Here is a 22,889-nt window from a genome sequence, read left to right as displayed (position 1 = left end):
AATCAGGGATCAACAGTCCTCAACCAAGGTTAAATGAGTGCTGGTGGAAAGTACCACTGCTCTATCACAGCCTAGGCAAGTTAACTTTCAGGTATGCATTCTAGGCTGGCTCTCAATTTCTGAGTGGAATTAAGTTCTAGACACTTACAGGTACTGATACTTCCTACTCTTTTACTAGTTTCTCCCATGATTATTTTACAAATAAACTACTTTCACTGGAAACCTTGCCTCTGGATATACTCTGAGGGAAAATAAAGAGGTTAAGTAATATACTATACTAGTAAGATTATGTCATACTTGAATGTACGTGTTAAGAATATACTAACAAAATATTATGCTTAAATTTTCTTCAATAATTATATTTAGCTATTGATAACTTTCTTAAATGAAAAAGATAGTTCTTCAATATAGAAATATCAAATAGAAATTTTTGAAAATATTTTAAATCAGGGTAAGAGAACTTCTAATGCAAACATAATCACATTTTATTTTCTCCTTCCATGATTAAATTAATGATGTGGGTGTCCATATGCTGAATAGCACTGATTTTCTGAGCTGCTATGCTCTGAATATGTTCTGAGTTTGAGAAAAATATATTTATCAAGACAGGAAAAAAGAATGTTGAAGGCTCAGGATAGCTTTTTATTGCAAATGCCATAGTTCTATATTCAACTTATAAATTCCTATATTATCTATTTACATGTTTTGCTGTTTGAAAGATTGTATTAGGGATGAGAGTAGAGTGAGGAGAAATACAAATAAATAAATAATTTGATTTAGGTAGCTAGTAAAAATTTGTTAGTTTTCTATTAGTAAGATAGATATTTTTTCAAAAGCCACGCAAATAGCATACTATTCCTTCTCTTTCAATGCATAAGTTTAATCTGTAATGTAGATTTAACGTCAAGTACACCTTTACTAAAAGCATTTTCAAATTGCTGAATATTGAAGATTTGATTATATTATAAAAATTTTTGTTTGTTTGTTTTCTTCCCCTTGAAATCCAGTCTATCTTCCTTGAAAATTACCCTTCCCCCCTATCTACTGCTTTTGGTTAAATGTAAGATTTACTCTGAGTAGTATAGAAAAATTCAAGACATCTTCTTAATTCCCCTCTCATTATTGTGTCTGCTAAAGTAAAACTAAACTAGTATGACTACAGTTAAGGATATTAAAATAGTGCATGTTCAAGATTATTAAAGTGTTTCCAGCAAAATGTAGCAATTTTCTTGCATTTATCTTAGTAAATTATGGGTTATTTAATGGATTGTTTCAGAGTAGAAAATGAAGCTTATTTCTTAGAGCAATTTAATTTGCTCAACAGATTAGTGTTCTTCATGATATTATGTTTAGAAAAGTGTACATATTAAAGTTACAGGAAAGATACCAAAAATCTTACAGACTTTTAAAGACTTTTCTAAAAGCAACAATGCAGTCTTTGAAATCCTATGCAATTATTCATATATCTATATATATTTATTTGAACAACATCTGTTTCATGAAAATAATTCACTTGAAAATAATTCAATACAACACTGTGCCTGAGATTCTTAAGGACGAGTGTGCAATTGTTTTATCTTAATTTTCTGGAGCTCTGGACAGCTGAGAGAGACAGTATAGAGAGCATCTGCTGGAGCGGTAACTCCTGGGATCCTTGTCAAATTGATTGTGTTCAAAAACAACTGAGACACAAAATAAGGAGAATTTCTTACCATATTGCAATTATAATGTTGACTCAAATCTAGAAACTATGTACTTTAGGACTATATACTTTGCTGGGCATTTCAGCAGTTTTCATTAACAGATTATTCTATTAGCTCATGGATTTCTCTTCAGGTGACTGAAATGGATTTTCACCTGAGCTTTGTTTCCATATGTCAAGAAATTTTTGAATAAATAAGTAACATACTGATGTCTTAATTCTGATTTGATAAGCAGATTGCCATACCAAGGGCAGAATAAACAATAGTCATTCCACTATGTTATGTTCTCCTTTCAAAAGTATATTTCAGTAATTTTGATTTGTCTGTATCATTACACTATTTTTCAGTAGCTAAAAATTACAGATGCTTTATAAGGTAGTTGATTTTTCAGAGAATAATACAAGTGACTTAGGCCTTACAAAACTCTTGATAAAGTCAAGTATATTCTATTCGTTTCAAGTATATTTTGTTGGCTTATACCGCTGTTGCTACTTTCTTCCATTGATTAGAAATTCTTCACATAACTGTTTAGATATTTATCCACTGTTAGAAGAAATTTAAAGAGTTTTGTTATCATTTATTAGATTTTTGCAGACTAAATGTTTGGAAAGCAAAAGAGGTCAATGTTAAAAGATTGTAATAAATATAAACGATTAATTAACAGGTAGGCTTAGACATCCCCTTAGGAATACAAGAAATGTGAATGCCAAGTTCCCCAGGTTGATGACACCAAGAAGTATGATTAGCACACTTTTTCTCCATTCTTTCTTAGCCCAGAGAAAGTTGAGACCATTAATGATAAGGTAAAATGATGAAGGGATCTGGAATATACTACTGTGGCATAAAAATTATTTTGAGCTAAAAATATTTGAGAATCAACAGATGCAGAATGATGATTTTCCTGAATATTCCTCCCCTTATCTTTGCCAAAAAGCAAAGACTTCAAAAAAGTTTTTAACTGCCATAAATCTCTCTTCAAGGGAAATTAACTCTTATAACTGGAAAGGAGAAGCCAGCACCTAATCGGGAAATCTCATAACCAAGCATGTCCATGACGCTATTGTACCTCCCATATAAACTTCTAGAGCTCTGTCTTTCCTAACATCATTTACCTGACCTTTCTCTTCTTGTCCTTCCCTATTAAGAGGGTATATAAACTCTAAATCCTAGCCACTTTTATGTGTCACTTTCTTTGTGAGTTTCCACAGACCTACGTGAATAAACTTTGTCCTTTCTCCTGCAAATATTCTTTGTCAGTTTAATTTATGAGACTCAATCACTAATCTTAAGTGGGTAGAGGAAAAGTTTTTCCTCACTGATAGTGGCAAGGACAGTGAAACTGTTAATCCTATATGAAACGCCAGCTTCTGTTTCTTTATTTTTCTCCCCACTTTGTAGTCTTTTTGTTCCTCAATCAAATATCCTTAAAGACTGAAACATAGTTTTAAAAATTTCTCTCTTTTTATCATTTTTGCTTACTTCCTTATCATCCTAAAATCTGTCATGGTAAGAATATCAAGTATTTTGAATTGTGGATTTAAGTCATTTTGTGACATCTAAAAGTTTTCTTTTCATTCACATCACTGGCAGTGAAATGAAGTACTTACTAAGAGTGTGTTTCCACAGGCTACTGTGGGGCAACATCCAGTGGCTGATCAAGCAAGTGATGAGAATGGAAGGTACAGGCAATCTAATTCGTGTGTGTTCTCCTCTGGGCTACATTTACATCCCAACACAGATGTGAATGACTTGCAAGTATTAATATTTTATGGACTCTTCAATTTTTATTCCTATCTTATGTGTAATCATAAAAAGTGATATAGTCACTATTGAGACTAGAGCTGAAGCAAATGATTTCTAAAACATTATTAGGTATTCCTGAATAGACTCAATATTTAAAATACTATTCTTCATTTACTGTAATCATGAGCATGCATTCTCAATTAACACACTTAACCATTAACATGTGTGATGTAAGAAGTAGATGTTCACATTTGGCTTTGTCAATCTTTTGGATTTAGTGGAAAAACAATGTTTTCACATATGGTTAGCTACACTGTACTTTCCATTCATCTTCAGTGTTCATTGCCTCATCATTGTTGTTACAACCTGTTAACCTCGGAAAAATAGACTGCCAGATATTTCTCCAGGAAAGATAGGTTATTTGGGATCAGCTGAGAATTGCAATTCAGTGTCTGTCACCATGCAAGCTACTTGTTAAGTCCTCACAGGGCAGAGGAAGGAGACTCTTCTACAGAGGAAAAACAGAAGTTATGGAGCTATCGCAAAGAGTTCATGCTTTTGATTGGCTAAGCCCTTGTGGGCTCTGCTATCATGTTTTGTGAGAGCTCCCCCTTCTTATCTACTGACCCTGTTCAATTGACGTTTCTGTTTATTCATATTTTACACACCCCAGGTTATGGTACCATGTTATATAAATGGCAATTAAACCAAATTTTCCTTGCAAAGTCATGCCCCATTTCTTCAGGCTTAGGTAAATGACACCAATTGCCAGTATGTTATAGTTGTTGTACTTACTGCTTAAAGAGATCCTCTCTATTATTTCTGCATTTTCTGTGTGGCCAGGTGTGAAATTAACTGGTCAGGCTACTTTGGAGGAAAAAAATTTTTTTTTTCAGTTCATAAAGTGTTATCGGCAGGAGAGGAGGACAGAACAGTGATCTGGAGTGTTCACTTTGCAGGTGTATGCAGAAAGTGTTCTCGGCCATATCTGTTCAAACCCCTAACTAAAAGTATCTAATGCTGAGAGTTTTCAAAAGTCACTTGAATGACTATAGATTACCATATTTCTTAAGCACAGTATTCATGGTTTTAGTATTACCTAATAGGACCTGCACTCAGAAAGAACTCTGATTTGAAAGTAAAGAGACACAAAGTTCAAATTTTCATGCATATATCCTTAAATGTGTTAATAAATATAAAGTAAGCAATAATAATCCTCTTTTTTATGAAAATGAGTAGAACAACTAAGATATTTGTATAACATTTCCATTTCATAGTTCAGTATATCAAAATCACTGGGGAAGTCCCCTTTTGAAAGCTGTTATCTCTGAGGTTAGGGAATAGAATAGGGCAGTTATTCTTAATCTAGAACAGACGTCAAAAACATATGTGGCACTTGTTAAAAATAGATTGCTGAATCCATTTCCAGACATTCTGATTCAGAAGGATTGAGGTTAGGACACAAGAATTTGCTTTTCCAGCTCATTTCCAAGTGATGCTGAGGCTGCTGGTCTGGAAAAAACAATTGTGACAATTACTGGCATATGGTGGAAACAATTTTACAGATGATATTAATTCTATCAATACTCCTACAGTTGAAGTTAACTTTGATCTATAAAAAGCAGTAAGGAATAAGGCAAAATTTTATTTCTTAATCAATTTTTAAATATCTGGTTTGAAATTATACATGCTAGAAACCTGTGCTCATTCTTAATATGTCCTGAAACATCTGGAAAGATAAGACTATGATTCACTTTTTGGTGTAATTTCTCACAGACACACACACATGTATTAAGGGCTTCACACTGGTTATAAAAATATTACCAAACAGTTTCATACTGGTCATACTGGCTTTGCAATTAAATTTATGATGTGACATATCTGAAGAGAATCGAAAAATAAGGCCATCTGTAAAGGCAATGTGGTGGTGTCTACTTGATTATGATTTTACCATAGCAAAAATTATACTAGTATTTTAATAGACTATTAGCCAACTTATATATTCCCAAATGGTTATCTAGGAGAAATACATTAGCATGTTTAATTAATATTGACTATATAAAACTAAAGGGAATATACAGCTGATGAAGTTTTCCAAATATTTCGATCATAAGAAACATTGAATTTTCTACAGTCTGTTAGTAATTAGTTAATAACATTCAATACACCTTTGCTTATCTTAATACATGTAAATAAAATGAAAACCCATAAATATTAGCTATGATATCATAAGCTTATGGTTTATAATATTTTTTTTACTTGTGTTTTTGTTTATTCTTTGACTCTTTGGATGTTCATGAGTATGTTTAATCTGCACACATTTGTAAATTTTCTAGTTTTTCTCTTTTACTTAATTTCTAATTTAATACTATTGTGGTTAGAAAGATGCTTGATACGATTTCAACCTTAAATTTGTTAAGATTTTGTTTTGTGGCCAATTATTTGATCTTTCCTGGAGAATTTTCATCTGTGCTTGAGAAGAAGGTGTATTCTGTTACTGTTGGGTAGGATTTTCTATACATGTTTGTTAGGTTTATCTTGTTTAATGTGTAAAGTCAAATATTTCAATACTGATTTTCTATCTGGGTGATCAGTCTATTGTTAAAAGTGGAATAATGAAATCTTCTACCATTATTGTATTGCTGTCTATTTCTCCCTTATACACACTAATATTTAATTTAAATATTTAGATGTGGGGTGTACAAATATTTACAAATGCATTTTCTTGAAGAATTGACCACTTTATCATTATATAATAACCTTCTTTGTCTCTTGTTACACTGTTTTTAGCATAAAATATCTTTTACTGTTGTAAATATAGTTCCTTCTACTTTCTTTTGGTTTGTATTTGCATGAAATATATTTTACATTCCTTAATTTTTAGGCTGTGTGTGTTCCTAAATCTGAAGTGAGTATCTTGTAGACAGCATAGTACTGGGGCTTGTTTTGTCTTTTTTAATCTATGAAGACTCTATGTTTTAGATTAGAGAATTTAGTTCATTTACATTTAAAGTAATTATTGCTAAGTATGAGCCTGGAAGGGAAAGCTATGGGAAATACTCACACACCTATTTAAAAAAGAAAATTACTTCTTTGCTTTTATGGTTCTGTGGAACTCATGAATACTAAGCTCAGCTGCTTCTAAGATCTAGGTGATTTGGGGGCCTGTTCTTTGGATGACCATCTTAAAATTTCAGGTGCTTGATGTGTAGTACAAATCCTTTACTCCTCAGGGGAAACTGGCAGTCCAGAGTTCTTTCCTTATTGTAAGACACAGAACTAGAGATGGTGTTTTTAAGACTGTTTCTCACCCTTTCTTACCAGTTTTGATGTATTTTCTTAGTTGCCCAAAGTGTAGAAGTAACTCAACTAATGTCTGGATTGTCTAAGAGAGAAGAGATTCATGAGTAGCTATAATCTGGTACATCCATGGAAGGAGGAAAAGTCAGGAGTATTCTAGTCTGCCATTTTGATGATGTTTCCCAAAGTTACAATATTTTTTTAAATTCAAATTATCTCTGCTTGAGAAATAAATGCAAAAGAAGCAAAAAAGACCATAGCAAAAATTAACAAAACCAAAACCTGGTTCTTTGAGAAGGTAAATAAATCGACAAACCATTAGTCAGACTCATCAAGAAACAAAGGGAGAAGAACCAAATCAACAAAATTAGAAATGAAAATGGAGCGATCACAACACACAACTCTGAAATACAAAGGATCATAAGAGACTATTATCAGCATCTATATGCAAATAAAATGGACAACTTGGAAAAAATGGACAAATTCTTAGAAAAGTACAACTTTCCAAGATTGAACCAGGAAGAAATAGAAAATCTCAACAGACCCATCACAAGCACGGAAATTGAAACTGTAATCAGAAATCTTCCAACAAACAAAAGCCCAGGATCAGACATCTTCCCAGCTGAATTCTACCAAAACTTTAGAGAAAAACTAACACCTATCCTACTCAAACTCTTCCAGAAAATTGCAGAGGAAGGTAAACTTCCAAACTCATTCTATGAGGCTACCACCACCTTAATACAAAAGCCTGACAAAGATGCCAAAAAGAAAAGAAAACTATAGGCCAATATCACTGATGAACATAGATGCAAAAATCCTTAACAAAATTCTAGCAAACAGAATACAACAACAGATTAAAAAGATCATACATCATGATCAATTGGGCTTTATCCCAGGGATGCAAGGATTCTTCAATATCCACAAATCAATCAATTTAATACCCCACATTAACAAATTGAAAAATAAAAACCATATGATTATCTCAATAGATGCAGAGAAAGCCTTTGGCAAAATTCAATATCCATTTATGATAAAAACCCTCCAGAAAGCAGGCATAGAAGGACCACACCTCAACATAATAAAAGCTATATATGACAAACCCTCAGCAAACATTATTCTCAATGGTGAAATATTTAAAGCATTTCCCCTAAAGTCAGGAACAAGACAAGGGTGCCCACTCTCACCACTACTATTCAATATAGTTTTGGAAGTTTTGGCCACAGCAATCAGAGCAGAAAAAGAAATAAAAGGAATTCAGATTGGAAAAGAAGAAGTAAAACTCTCACTGTTTGCAGATGACATGATACTCTACATAGAAAACCCTAAAGACTCCACCAGAAAATTACTAAAGCTAATCAATGAATATACTAAATTTGCAGAATACAAAATTAACACACAGAAATCCCTTGCATCCCTATACACTAATAATGAGAAAACAGAAAGAGAAATAAAGGAAACAATTCCATTCACCATTGGAACAAAAAGAATAAAGTACTTAGGAATAAATCTACCTAAAGAAACAAAAGACCTATATATAGAAAACTATAAAACACTGATGAAAGAAATCAAAGAGGACACAAATAGATGGAGAAATATATAGCACTCATGGATCGAAAGAATCAATATAGTGAAAATGACTATACTACCCAAAACAATCTATAGATTCAATGCAATCCCTATCAAGCTACCAGTGGTATTTTTCAGAGAACTAGAACAAATAATTTCACAATTTGTATGGAAATACAAAAAACCTTGAATAGCCAAAGCAATCTGGAGAAAGAAGAATGGAACTGGAGGAATCAACCTGCCTGACTTAAGACTATACTACAAAGCCACAGTCATCAAGAGAGTGTGGCACAAAGACAGAAATATAGATCAATGGAACAAAATAGAAATCCCAGAGATAAATCCACACACCTATGGACACCTTATCTTTGACAAAGGAGGCAAGGATATACAATGGAAAAAAGACAATCTCTTTAACAAGTGTTGCTGGGAAAACTGGTCAACCACTTGTGAAAGAATGAAACTAGAACACTTTCCAACACCATACACAAAAATAAATTCAAAATGGATTAAAGGTCTAAATGTAAGACCAGAAACTATAAAACTCCTAGAGGAGAACATAGGCAAAACACTCTCCGACATAAACCACAGCAGTATCCTCTATGACCCACCTTCCAGAATATTGGAAGTAAAAGCAAAAATAAACAAATGGGACCTAATTAAAATTAAAAGCTTCTGCACAACAAAGGAAACTATAAGTAAAGTGAAAAGACAACCTTCAGAATGGGAGAAAATAATAGCAAATGAAGAAACAGACAAAGGATTAATTTCAAAAATATTCAAGCAACTCCTGCAGCTCAGTTCCAGAAAAATAAAAGACCCAATCAAAAAGTGGGCCAAAGAACTAAACAGACATTTCTCCAAAGAAGACATACAGGTGGCTAACAAACACATGAAAAGATGCTCAACATCACTCATTATCAGAGAAATGCAAATCAAAACCTCAATGAGGTACCATTACATGCCAGTCAGAATGGCTGCTATTCAAAAGTCTACAAGCAATAAATGCTGGAGAGGCTATGGAGAAAAGGGAACCCTCTTACACTGTTGGTGGGAATACAAACTAGTACAGCCACTATGGAGAACAGTGTGGAGATTCCTTAAAAAACTGGAAATAGAACTGCCACAAGACCCAGCAATTCCGCTACTGTGCATTCACACTGAGGAAACCAAAATTGAAAGAGACACGTGCACCCCAATGTTCATCGCAGCACTGTTTATAATAGCCAGGAGATGGAAGCAACCTAGATGTCCATCAGCAGATGAATGGATAAGAAAGCTGTGGTACATATGCACAATGCAATATTACTCAGCCATTAAAAAGAATTCATTTGAATCAGTTCTAATGAGTTGGATGAAACTGGAGCCTATTATACAGAGTGAAGTTAAGTCAGAAAGAAAAACACCAATACAGTATACTAACACATATATATGGAATTTAGAAAGATGGTAATGATAACCCTGTATGCAAGACAGCAAGAGAGGCACAGATGTATTGAACAGTGTTTTGGACTCTGTGGTAGGGGCGAGGTTGGGATGATATGGGAGTGTGGCATTGAAACATGTATATTATTGTATGTGAAACGAATCGCCAGTCCAGGTTCAATGCATGATACAGGGTGCTCGGGGCTGGTGCACTGGGATGACCCAGAGGGATAGGATGGGGAGGGAGTTGGGAGGGGGATTCAGGATGGGGAACACATGTACACCCATGGCATATTCAAGTCAGTGTGTGGCAAAAGCAATATAATGTTGTGAAGTAAAAGAAATAAAAATTTTAAATAAAATAAATAAATAAGTAAATAAATAATATCTCTGCTTGAAAATATATATGGTTCTTGTTTAAATATTTCATTATTTATATTTAATTTTATTTTGAATTTGGATTTATTTTGTTTTTATTATATTTAGAAGTCCCAATATTAGGAATTCACCAAAGTTACATGCTTACAAGTCAGATTTATTATGCCCTTGTTATTTGACACTGTATGTAACTTAAATAATTGTATGCATTTTCCTAACCTGTTTCCTGGGAACCAAACAATCTCCCAAATCACTTTTTCTATTTTTCCCATGTAAGCCATTATTTTTCTGCAGCATCTGCAGATATCATCAAATTTTAAAAAATGACTTCAGTCATATATAGAACACTGTATTATAGAGTCCTGGTGCTGTGTAAATTGCCAAAATATAAATTCATTTTATTTAACATGTTATCACTTAACAAATGGTATTCATGTGTGGGCATCAGAAGACCATAGATGAGCTTGAAGTATGTATATTTGAGAGTAGAATTTCAAGCCAAGAATGCTAAGGTAGTTATCTTTCTTGAAAGTCTGTACCTTGGTGTCAAAGGATTTGTCAAATCAGGAGTAGTAAATAGATAAACAAAATCCTTCATAATAAACAAAGTAATATGAAAAATATTCAGCTAATCTCACATTCTATACTTACATAATCTTTTTTGAAAACCTTTCATTTTTTAACATATTGGTATAGACATCTTTATAAACAGAATTTGCTCATGTAAGACAAATGACTGTAAGACAAGTTCAAAATATATAATAATGTTGGTTTTTGTTGCCTTCTTTTTGGGAATTATGAGTATTTTAAAGAACAGCAAGACTACATATTGAGTACATGTTTTTATGAAAACAGCTATGACTTTGTTGAACATTTTTAAGCTAGCTTGAAAGTGGAAATTTTCAACATGTGTTTTTTTATAAATGAAAATATCTGAGATCCACAAACACTAAGAGAATTTCTCAAGGCCTTCTATAAATTAGAGCAAACCTGAGGCTAAACCCAGGTGGTGCTAGTGGTAAAGAACCCAGCCTGCCAATGCAGGAGACCGAGGAGATGCAGGTTTGAACCCTGGGTCCAGAAGATCCTCTAGAGGAGGGCATGGTAACCCACTCCAGCACAGAGAGTTGGATATAACTGAAGTGACTTAGCACACAGCACATGTGAGGCTAAAACCTGGTTTAGAACTACCAAAGTATTAATTTTCCTTTTGTTATTTGAATAACTAAAGCATACATTTATAGACCTCTACTTTTGAGACTTCTGAAGGCAGCAGCTGGAAACAATGTATTTCAATATAGAAAATGAAATGAAATACAAGGTACAAGTTAAGAGACAACATTCCTCAATGGGTTAAGAGTTAGGGCCATGGGTCCGAAATGACTTGGGTCATACTTCACCTCTGCCATAAAGTAGCTTTGTAACTTTTTTCAGTTTATTTCATTTGTATGTACTTCCCTTTCCTTATATGTTAAATGAGAACTTTAGATTCAACCATTTCATTGAGTTATAAGAGCATTAATTGAATATTTGTATTAAAAGCATATGCTACAATGCCTGAAATAAATGAATAGTCAATGCATGCCATATATCATTACAATTTATCAATGATCCAAACTTGAAACTCTTATTCCTTTTTCCTATATAAAGAAACCAAATGTTTGAGATTAAAGGATTTACCCCAGGTCACATAACAAATAATTGCTGGGGCCATAATTTGAACAATGAAATAACAATGAAAAATATTAGAAGATTATACTCTGTTCCATTAACTACAAGATTTGCTTTCCCTCCAACTCACTTCAAGCTATTTATGTTGATCCTGGGAACCTATTAATCCCTAGCCCACAAGCTATTCTAAATGGATTTGCCTGGTTCATGTCTCAGACTGTGCCAGATGCAGAGGTTCAAGGCTACAAAATGAGGATGAGCGTTTCTCACATCATTGCTGCCTTTGTCCTCAGTTACATAAAATCCATTCACTTCTCTGCTCATGGTCTAGATTAACACATAAAATAAAATGAAGCTGATAATCTAGTATGCATAAAATGTAGAAGCAGAAGACTCTATGCAAAAGGCATGTGAAAATTGCTACCATACTATAATTTCAAAACCAGAGAGCCAGGATAATTAAGGTTGTTGAAAGTTTATCTTGCCTAGATAGAAATTTCTAGATTGTATAGAATATTTCATAAATGTACTAATACAATCATTTCTGTGCAAATAAATGTGTAACCATATCTTTTATAGTGCATGTTACATAATTCATGTTAAAAATTGTAAGACATGTTTGGAAAACCATTTCTATAGAAAGAAATTTATTGATTAATATGTATATATATATAAAACCTAGAAAAATTATATCACAACTCTATTTTCAGTGACAATATTTTAAAAATGATTGTCCACTCATCAGAATGTACATGGATAAAGAAATCTATTTACTATAATTCTATGGAACAATGAAAATAAATGAATTTGAGCAAAATATATCAATATTCATAAATATGCAAAGAGAATATTGACTAAAGAAAGTTCCTTTGCTGGTATAACTCAATTCAAATGTTAAAATATGTATTTTGATGAATATATAAATATACAAATAACATGTAATATGCTCAGAATAATTATAATAAACTTCAAAGTACTTGTTTTTAGTCACTTTGGCAGAAAGAGTACTATAAGATGCTGAGAGAATACCATGGGAAGTACACGGTATTCATTATATTGTACTCTTGATAGAAACTAATATGAGACAAATTTGACAAACTGTTAACACTATCTATATCTAGATATTTCATATGTTCATGTTATTGTCTTTTGGTTTGTGCACTTTTTCTATAATTTGTAAAGTAAATACATTAAAAATACTACTTACAACCCAGGTGAGTTATATCTACATAGGTTTTTCAATAAATGTTTTATATTTATTCTGTTTCAGCAATTTTTTAAAAATGTACTTTGATATATTTTTCTTATAAACTTTCCCTGGTTTTCTGTCTCTGAATAATAAGAGAAATTTTGTATGAATCCCCTGAAGAAATCTTAAATTTTATTCAGTAACCAGAATTCCTTTTATTTTGAATTCCCCAGATACTTTCCCCTTCTCTTTATTTTGTGTTCCCTGTGTACTAGTCATTTTTACAGAGGCAGTATTCATTATGTTGATCCCTGACCATGTTTCAGCACAGCTTTTTAAAGCAGTTTATGTTTGCATGCAGGCAAACAGCAGAAAGAAATTCCCTTGGGCTCTTCCTTACAGTTCAAGAAAATAAAAAATTTCCACTTTTTAATAAATACTTTTATTAGAATCATGCAAAGAGGGAGTAGATTTTTTTTTTAACTCCAAAAGGCAGGAAATAGGGCAAATGATTATATGTGTCACAGAAACATATTTTGCTTTATTATGAAAAAGAACATTTTGCAGCTTTATGACTGATATTGTTTGGTTTTCATTTGAAGTTTTCAAGTTTATAATATTAAGAAAGAAATGGAATGACAGATGCTGGGAAAGATTGAGAGCAAGAGGAGAAGGGGGTAACAGACTGAGATGGTTGGATAGTATCACTGACCCTCTGGATGTGAGTTTGAGTAAGCTCCAGGAGTCAGTGAAGGACAGGGAAGCCTGGTACGCTGCAGTCTGTGGAATCTCAAGAGTTGGGCATGACTTAGTGACTGAACAGCAGCAACTCATAAACCTTATCTCCCCATATACTTACAAAGACACACTTCTGGGGTGTTGTAGAAGTCACTCCTACATTGTGTCAGAGACTGGATGCAATGACTTCTAAGGTACTTCTAAATATATATTCCATTTTAAAAATACAAATAATAGATACCAATGCAATAGTTCATTTCCAGAAATGTTGTAAGAAGAGAATATTAATTAACAGGTACTTTTGATTTGATTATAGCAAAATGTATTTTACATTTCTGAAGACTTATTTCAATTTTGTAGCTCTAAAAATCAATGTATATCATTACTACCTGTGTTTTTTAAATTAATTTAAAATTTATTTAGAAGATATATAAAATACTAAAATACACATTTATCAAATAATTTTCTTAGCCTCACTTATAATCTTTGGGTATAATATCATAAAGTATTTTTGAATTGCAAATTGTTTAGACATTTCTTTCAAACATGGTTATGTATCTGGATTAAAACAATAACCTTAAGTAATTGAAAACATTTTAATAAATTAGGATTCTGAATATTAATTTGCATTAAAGTTATAAATCAGTTTGTAGCAACATAAACTATTTCTCTCTCTCTCTTTTGTTTTTTTGCCCTCCCACATTATTTGACAACCCATATTTATGCTCAATAAGTCTTAATGCTTCTCCTAGAATGTGTTTATTTCTAGTCTGCTTTGTGTCTTGAACAATACCTGAGTGCTATTTTTATTTTCAGGCTTTCAGAAGATTTCGTAAGTGACTGAATTAATTAATAAAAGGGCAAGAAGCCAAACATTAAGAGCACAGGGGCACAAGGCTGACTTCAAATCCCAGGTTTACTACTAGCTAGCTGTAACATGGGCACATTACTTAAATATTCTAATCTTCAGTGTCCTTACCCGGGACACTAGTGCTTACCTTATAGAACTGCTTAGTGGATTAAATATGAATAACACTCTGTGGGTGATGCCAGAGTTGCCTAAATATAAATTTGGGGGAAAAATTTATCTCACTTTTTCTTGGCCATTCAAATGGGCTCATCAAATAAACCCCATTGAAAATGTAGGATTATTAGCCTGGTTAGGAAGGGAGTTTGGGGGAGAATGGATGAAATCATATATATGTATTGCTGAGTCCCTTCATTGTTCACTTGAAACTATCACAACATTGTTAATCAGCTATAACCCAATATAAACTAAAAAAAAATTAAAACAAGAAAATGTAGGCTGTTAAGTCAAATTTAGCATGTTGAGAATGTATAGCATAAAGGAAAAAGTGAAGACAGTGGACATACACTCCTCCTAATCTACATTCTTTGGTTCTAACCTGGAATACCCTCCTGCCTAGGTATTCTGTCTTTAGAATGGTATAGCTACAGAGGTGCTTCTCTGTGAATATGCAAGATAGAAGAAACCGTGGAGTTGAACTGGGACTGAAAGCATCATCTAAACAAGCAGAATCATGCATCCTTGAATCAGTCTGTAAATGATGTTTTGTTGTTGTTTAGTCAATAAGTCATATTCAACTCTTTGTGATCCCATGGGCTGTAGCCTGCCAGGCTCCTCTGTTCAAGCTATTTACCAGGCAAGAATACTGGAGTGGGTTGCCATTTCCTCTCCAGGGGATCATTCCAACCAAGGATGGAACTCTTATCTCCTGCATTGACAGGTGGATTCTTTACCACTGAGCCCTCTATATGTTTGCTTTCTCTTATATTATCAGAAGTTGAGACCTGTTCCATGTAGATTCTTTATTCCTTCTTAGCTGTTTAACTTATATTCAAGAATGTGCACTAGAAACAGGATAATGGAGAAGAAGAATAATTTTGTTTACTTATATATATATTTTTCTTGCACAAAATGCAATCTAATATATTTAAATTAGAAAAAAGGAAATAGCTCTTTTTCACATGCAAACTTTTTGCAACCTTCTTCTTTGAAAACACAGCATTCCAGATTCCTAAACACTTTCAAAATCCTCATGATTTATTATTATTTATTATTATTCTCTTTTCATTAAATATTAAATATTAATTAGCAATGGTCTCATAAGAATCTATGACATAAACTCTCAAAAAGAGTAAGCTAGCATTATAACCAAAACAAAAATTTCTCCTATAGATTATTGTACCATGTATTAAATTTATAATTTTACCATGTATATCGATACTAAGATTTACCTTTGGGCTTGATCTATGCTGACCCAAAGTCCACATACAATAAGATCCCATAGCAAATCTTTCAGACAGAAATATGGCATTGCCCCTTTCTAATGCCCTTGGAATTAACCAAGACAGCCTGAGCCATCCCATCCAAATCTCATCGTCTTCTTCAGTGTATCCACTTTTGTCTCATATTCTAATTTAACACAGAATTTAACAATGACCCTTCAGGTCACTGATTCTTGGTCTTTCAGTATCCTTCAGTTTCAAAAGTCACTACTGATACAATTATATAAGCACTCTTGCTAGGGCAGCCTTTTGTTAAAAAAAAAAAACAAAAAAAACTACCCATATAGGAATTTTTAATAATATACCTCTCTTAAGACTTCGAAGAGATTTAATTGAGACCCTATGTCTTTAAGGACTACAAATTGCTATATATCTATATAAAGCAAGAACATTTTGCTTCTCTGGCTAAACCTTAACATCTTAGGTTCTAGTCTTTGCTGTATCCTGTAGAGTTTTCATGATATTAAATCCAAGTGCCAACTAGTTGGTGTTTGAAGCTGCAGTCTTATCGGCACAGGGCTTGAGCTAACGCTTTCTCTCAGTTCTGCTTCCTTTTCATCTCAGGTTTCCTTTCCTTCCATGCCCTTGTCATGTATTCCCAGCTTTACCTCACAAGATGTTAAATACATGCCTGGGTCACGAAATAACTATGTAGAAAGTAGTGGTGTAACAGTATATTAATTCTTGCCTATCCAGAATTTTTTGCTTGGTTAGCTGCACAGAAACGGTACAGTTCAATTAATCATGCTGTCAAAGTGATTTTTTAATATATCTTATTGACATGTGAATGCATGTCATACACAAACATTGTTACCTGCTAATTTACCACCTTCTGGTTGAAGAAAGATGGTAAAAGTCTCACTGTTTATTTTGTTAGACTTCATTTTGCCATTAACCTTTCACTCCTTCAGGGCCCTAGAAAAATTTTCCTTAAAGTTATTCAGCCATAATGCCCTAAATATGAAAATATTGATTTTCAATATGCCTCACCAAAAATTCACTAACAGTAAATTATTTTCAAATGCTTGAGCTTTGCAAATGTTTGCAAAAATATGTCCATAGAATGTATAAACACTGAATTTTAACTAGAGAGTTTCTGACTTCTGGATCAAAAATATTTAAGTAAACTTATGTAAAACTTGGTCTTTGAAATACTTCAGCACCTTACTTTATCTATAAATGCAAAAAGAACAAATAAAAATGCTGAGGTTTCAATACCTTATTTCAACTTAAAAAGAGAAAGAAAAATCTTTTTATTTATCATGATAGTTTTAAAAATAACATATTCTGTAATGTATTAAATGGCTATCAAGATGAGTGATCAATTTAGTATATATGTACAAGTTTGGTAAAATGATTCTATAGTATTATGACTTGATTTATAAATGTGAATGTTTATGATGATGGTAATGGTAATTTGAGGAATAATAATCAAGGCCATGAGTGATTTCCCTCAGAGATTGAAGTATTCAAGAACAATTTCACAGCTATGAAAATTATAAAATATATAGAGTAAAAATAATCTCTAAGTCCTTAAATTAATTATTCTGAGGCATTTGAATGAAAAAAAAAAGATTTATTAGAACATTTAATGGTCTTTGTTTCAAAAATTGAAATTTTATTTACCATCAGTTCAGTTCAGTCATTCAGTCGTGTCCGACTCTTTGCGACCCCATGAATCGCAGCACGTCAGGCCTCCCTGTCCGTCACCAACACCCAGAGTTTACTCAAACTCATTTCCATAGAGTCGGTGATGCCATCCAGCCATTTCATCCTCTGTCGTCCCCTTCTCCCGCTTCCCCCAATCCCTCCCAGCATCAGGATCTTTTCCAATGAGTCAACTCTTCGCACGAGGTGGCCAAAGTATTGGAGTTTCAGCTTCAGCATCAGTCCTTCCAATGAACACCCAGGACTGATCTCCTTTAGGATGGACTGGTTGGATCTCCTTGCAGTCCAAGGGACTCTCAAGTCTTCTCCAACACCACAATTAAAAAGCATCAGTTCTTCGGTGCTCAGCTTTCTTCACAGTCCAACTCTCACATCCATACATGACCACTGGAAAAACCATAGCCTTGACTTGATGGACCTTTGTTGGCAAAGTAATGTCTCTGCTTTTTAATATGCTGTCTAGGTTGGTCATAACTTTCTTTCCAAGGAGTAAGTGGCTTTTAATTTCATGGCTGCAGTCACCATCTGCAGTGATTTTGGAGCCCAAAAACATAAAGTCATCCACTGTTTCCACTGTTTCCCCATCTATTTGCCAGGAAGTGATGGGACCAGATGCCATGATCTTGGTTTTCTGAATGTTGAGCTTTAAGCCAACTTTTTCACTCTGCTCTTTCACTTTCATCAAGAGGCTTTTTAGTTCCTCTTCACTTTCTGCCATAAGGGTGGTGTCATCTGCATATCTGCAGATTACAATTAATTATATCTTTAGAAATAATATATAGTTTTATTACATCCCCTGCTTATTCTTTTACCAATAATTTTTTTATACTGAATAAGATAAAAGGACACCTACATTGAGAGTTCTAAATTATTATGACAAATATGATTTTGGAAGGGAGAATTAATATATGATCTAAATTAAAAATAATGCAATTTTCCTGAGTTTCACACTAATTCAGTCTTTAATCACTCTGTTCTCCCTAATCTTAAAAAAACAACCATGTTTAATACTTAAGATACTGGTAGAATAGAAAAGCATAAATGACAAAGTATAAGCTACTTCTATTCAGTGGTAACTACTTTTGAATGTCCTTCTTGTCTTTTTTTTCAGTTGGAGTGTAGTTGATTTACAATGTTGCATTAATTTCAGGTGTACCGCAAAATGAATCTGTTATACATATATTTATATCTTTTTTTTTTTAAGATTCTTCTCCCATGTAGGCCATTACAGAGTATTGAGTAGAATTCCTTATGTTATACAGCAAGTTCTTATTATTTTTCTATTTTATGTAGAGTGGTGTGTATATGTCAGCCCCAATCTCCCATTTATCCCACCCCCTCCATCCCCTGGTAATCATGTTTGTTTTGTACATCAATGACTCTCTGTTGTGTATATAAGTTCATTTGCACCTTCTTTTTTTCTTGTTTTAGCTACTCACACACTTTAAGGGAAGTAATATGACATTAAAAATTTGTTTTATTAGTGCCCTTTTAAAGCATTAACAGGATATAATGAACCTTATCACACATATTTGATGCTAACTGATGTATAGTATGTTATATTTGTATTGCAATAGCTTCACATGCCTTTCTTGGTCTATAAATTATTTCCTATTTATCTTCATTTCAAATAATGCCACAATAAAAATTATTCACTTAAATGCTTGTATATATCTGCATTAAGGTTCTAAAGATAAATTCCTGGATTTGGAAATACCGGATGAAATACTTTGAACATATTTCCAGCCTCAGACCCGACATTCAAAGAGCTTGAAAGCCATCCCTCCAAATCTTAGAACAGGAATAAATCTGGACAAACTGAAAATTAGAGACTTTTCCTGGGTGTCTCAGGACAGTAGGAGTGATAAAACCAAGGACAGGAGAAAAGCTGAAGTCTCTAGTACCTAGAGTTACAAAAACCTTTGAACAGCTAACTCTTAGTGATATGAACATGTAACTTGACACATGTAAAGGAAACATATAAAGATTCCTTCCCTTTGGATCCTATACCCAATAGTCATGTTTGGCTTAAAAAAATGAAATGAACCAAAACAGAAGCAGAGCATAACAAAGCATGTTAAAAGACAAAGAAAAAACACAGTTTGAAGAGACAAAACATGAGTCAGAACCAGACACAGATGTGACACAGAATTTGGGACTATCAGATAGGGAATTGAAAATAAGGTTATGATAAAACTTTAATTGAAAAAGCAAAAAATGTACAGAAAACAGATAGTTTAAGCAGAGAGGTGGAAACCCTAAGAAAGAATCAAAAGAAAATGCTAGAAATAAAAAAGAAAACACACTGTAACTAAATTTGAAATGTCTTTAATGGCCTCATTTGTACACTGGACATGAATGAGAAATAAATCAGTGAACTTGAAGATGGCAATGGGTACTTAGGAAAATGAAATGCAAAGAAAAAAACTACAGGGAAACACCAAAGGCATAACCTACATGTACTTGGAATAAATAGACAAGAAAGAGAGAATGAAGAAGAATAAATTTTTGAAGTACTAAAGGCCAGGAATTTTCAAAAATTAGTGATAGCTACCAAACCACAAATCCAGGAAACTCAGTGAACAAGAAGCCTAACTAACAAAGAAACTACACTAGGCATATCATATTCAAATTTCAGAGTACAAAGGACGAAAATAAAATCTAGAAAGAAGACAGAGGGAAGCAACAAATCAACAAACAAAAAACTTTTACCCATGGAACAATAAGAAGAAGAATTACACTGGACTTCATTTAAGGATATTTTCTGAGAAAATGTGTAGTAAGTCAACATTTAAAATGCATATTTAGACTGGGATTCTTTGACACTTTTTATAATGGCAACTTCTTTGAATAGCACTTTTAAAAAGTTATCATTACTAGGACCTAAATAGTGGATTAATTCTTGATTTCTCACTTTGTCTACCTCATTACATTCAATAGATCAGCAACTCCCGATGGTCCAAACTTCAAATGATTTCCAAGATCTGACTTATTTGTACTATCTCCCTCACTGATATTCTGACCCATGCTTTGCCCCAAATTCATCATCATTCTAAGGGTACTGTTCACCCTATAATCACTTGCTGATGGTGCACAAAGTTCTGATATCAGTAGTGGCTCTCAAAATGAAAGGTTTAAGAATGCCTGTATTTTTATGATGATACCCTGAGACAATACTCAGCATTTTCACTTACTAATTTAACATATACATGTACATCTTAAAGCTGCGATGATTATATGATGCCACAAACACACACGCATGCCAGTGAGAATACACCCATGGCAATGCCACAGTAATAGGTTTATCTGGTCTTTCAATGTTCTGCTTTGGGTCACTTTTGCCTTTTCCAGATTCTATCACAAATATCTTCCAATAATTATAAGGAGAATGAAAAAGTGAAAATAGAGTGTTTTGGACAATTCCATTCCCTCCATTCAGAAAGTAATTTTAGATTCTATCAAGAATAGGTCAGTAGTACCAAATTTAACAACAAATGTAGAACTATCATGTTAAAATTGCCTGTCTTGAGTAAGCACCCTTTCCAATTTCTCCCTGCACTAAAGAGAATGTATTTCTTTTTGCTTCAAATTTATGAAGCTAGGAAGATTTTAATAGAGGTTACCCTGTTCCTTATAAATTCTCAGCTTCGTTTAGAACTGCTCTTCCTACTTGATCCTTCTGTTGTTTCTGTGCACATATGTTTTTCTGATATTTCAGCTGTTTTGTGAGGACAAATGTTCCAATGTCTGTCATTTTGATGTTAAAATTAGTGTAATCATCAACCTTTATAAAAATTCCTTTTTCTTGGCACTCTACTCAATAATTTCCAATGACTAAAGTGTTTGATTGACAATAGCCATGTAGAACCAATTATTTATGAGTCATAAGAAACTTAATGTCAGAAATTAGCTAATTTCTAATGAAGAAAAGTTATCTTACAGTTGTGTTAAAATATTTTAATATTTTATACCCATAAAATTTATGTGCAGTTATTTTTCTATTACTGTATGTAATTTATTAAAATGTACACTAGTGAGGCTTAAATTTTTCATGTTACTGATTAGCACTCATATAGCTGGTCATTCATATATAAGAATGTACATCATATGACTACCTTCACATGTAGCAAAATTGGAAAGTAAAAAACAGCAATAGAAGATTTTCTAAGACTTTCTTAATTTGCATAATAACCTCTAATTCAAAGTGAGCAACTTTCAAAAAGGAATTCTGAAATATTAAGTGTCTTCCAGGACCTTGGAATTTATTCAGTAATCCCTGCTGCCTAGTGCAGCATTATCTTTTATATATTCCTCACAATCACTTACACATTCTTCTTAAATACTTTAGTTAGTGACAAACTGCTCCTTCACAGAACAGTCTAGTCTACGTATTGACACATTCTGATTTTAGAAAGGTATTTCTTTTTAATAACGAGGTGCCCATATTCCCTTCTCTTATTTTCCCTTTTCTTCCCCTAAACTAACATTTTTACGTTTTCTTTCTTTCCTTTCCTCTTTCATTTCTTCCCTACTTTCTTCTTTCCTTCCATCTTTTTTCCATCCTTTCTTCTTCTTTAATTCTATCTTTTGGCTTTTGCACGTGCACACACACACACACACACACACACACACACACACACACGGAAGATGGACCTTCCTAGGTGTTAGGCACCATGATACGTGCTATGCACATTATGATTGAAATCGAGTCTCTCCTTCCGAGGACTTCAGCCCAGTTGAGGAGAGAGAGAAGTGATGGGAAAAATACAGTGCATTTTATTGATGACATGAACCCACTGAAAAAGCAGGCAGCTGTGAGAAAGGGAAGAAAAGAAATCAAAGCCATGCCTGTGCTAAAGCTTGAGACTCACTGTGCATTATGTAGAAAAAGAAGGAAAGCTATTCTAGGACAGGGAGCATCATATGCAAAATCACTGAATAAGGGGCCAAACTGAGTTCTTAGATTTGATTTTAAAAATCAATTCTGCATATTTCAGTTTTTAGTAGCCATATTTGGCTAAAGGCTAATGTATGAGAAAGCATAGATACATTTCCATCATTACAGAAAGCACTTTTTTACAGCTTGCCCTAAAATTTATCATCATAATCTCCCTATAATCTTAATTACCAATCAACTTTATCAACTAGTCCTTGCTTTAATACCTAATAATCTTTCTTTCTGTTTCGTTGGGATTTAT

The sequence above is a fragment of the Cervus elaphus genome, chromosome 33 (genome assembly GCF_910594005.1).
Source record: "Cervus elaphus chromosome 33, mCerEla1.1, whole genome shotgun sequence".
NCBI lineage: Eukaryota > Metazoa > Chordata > Mammalia > Artiodactyla > Cervidae > Cervus > Cervus elaphus.
This window is presented reverse-complemented; position numbering follows the sequence as displayed.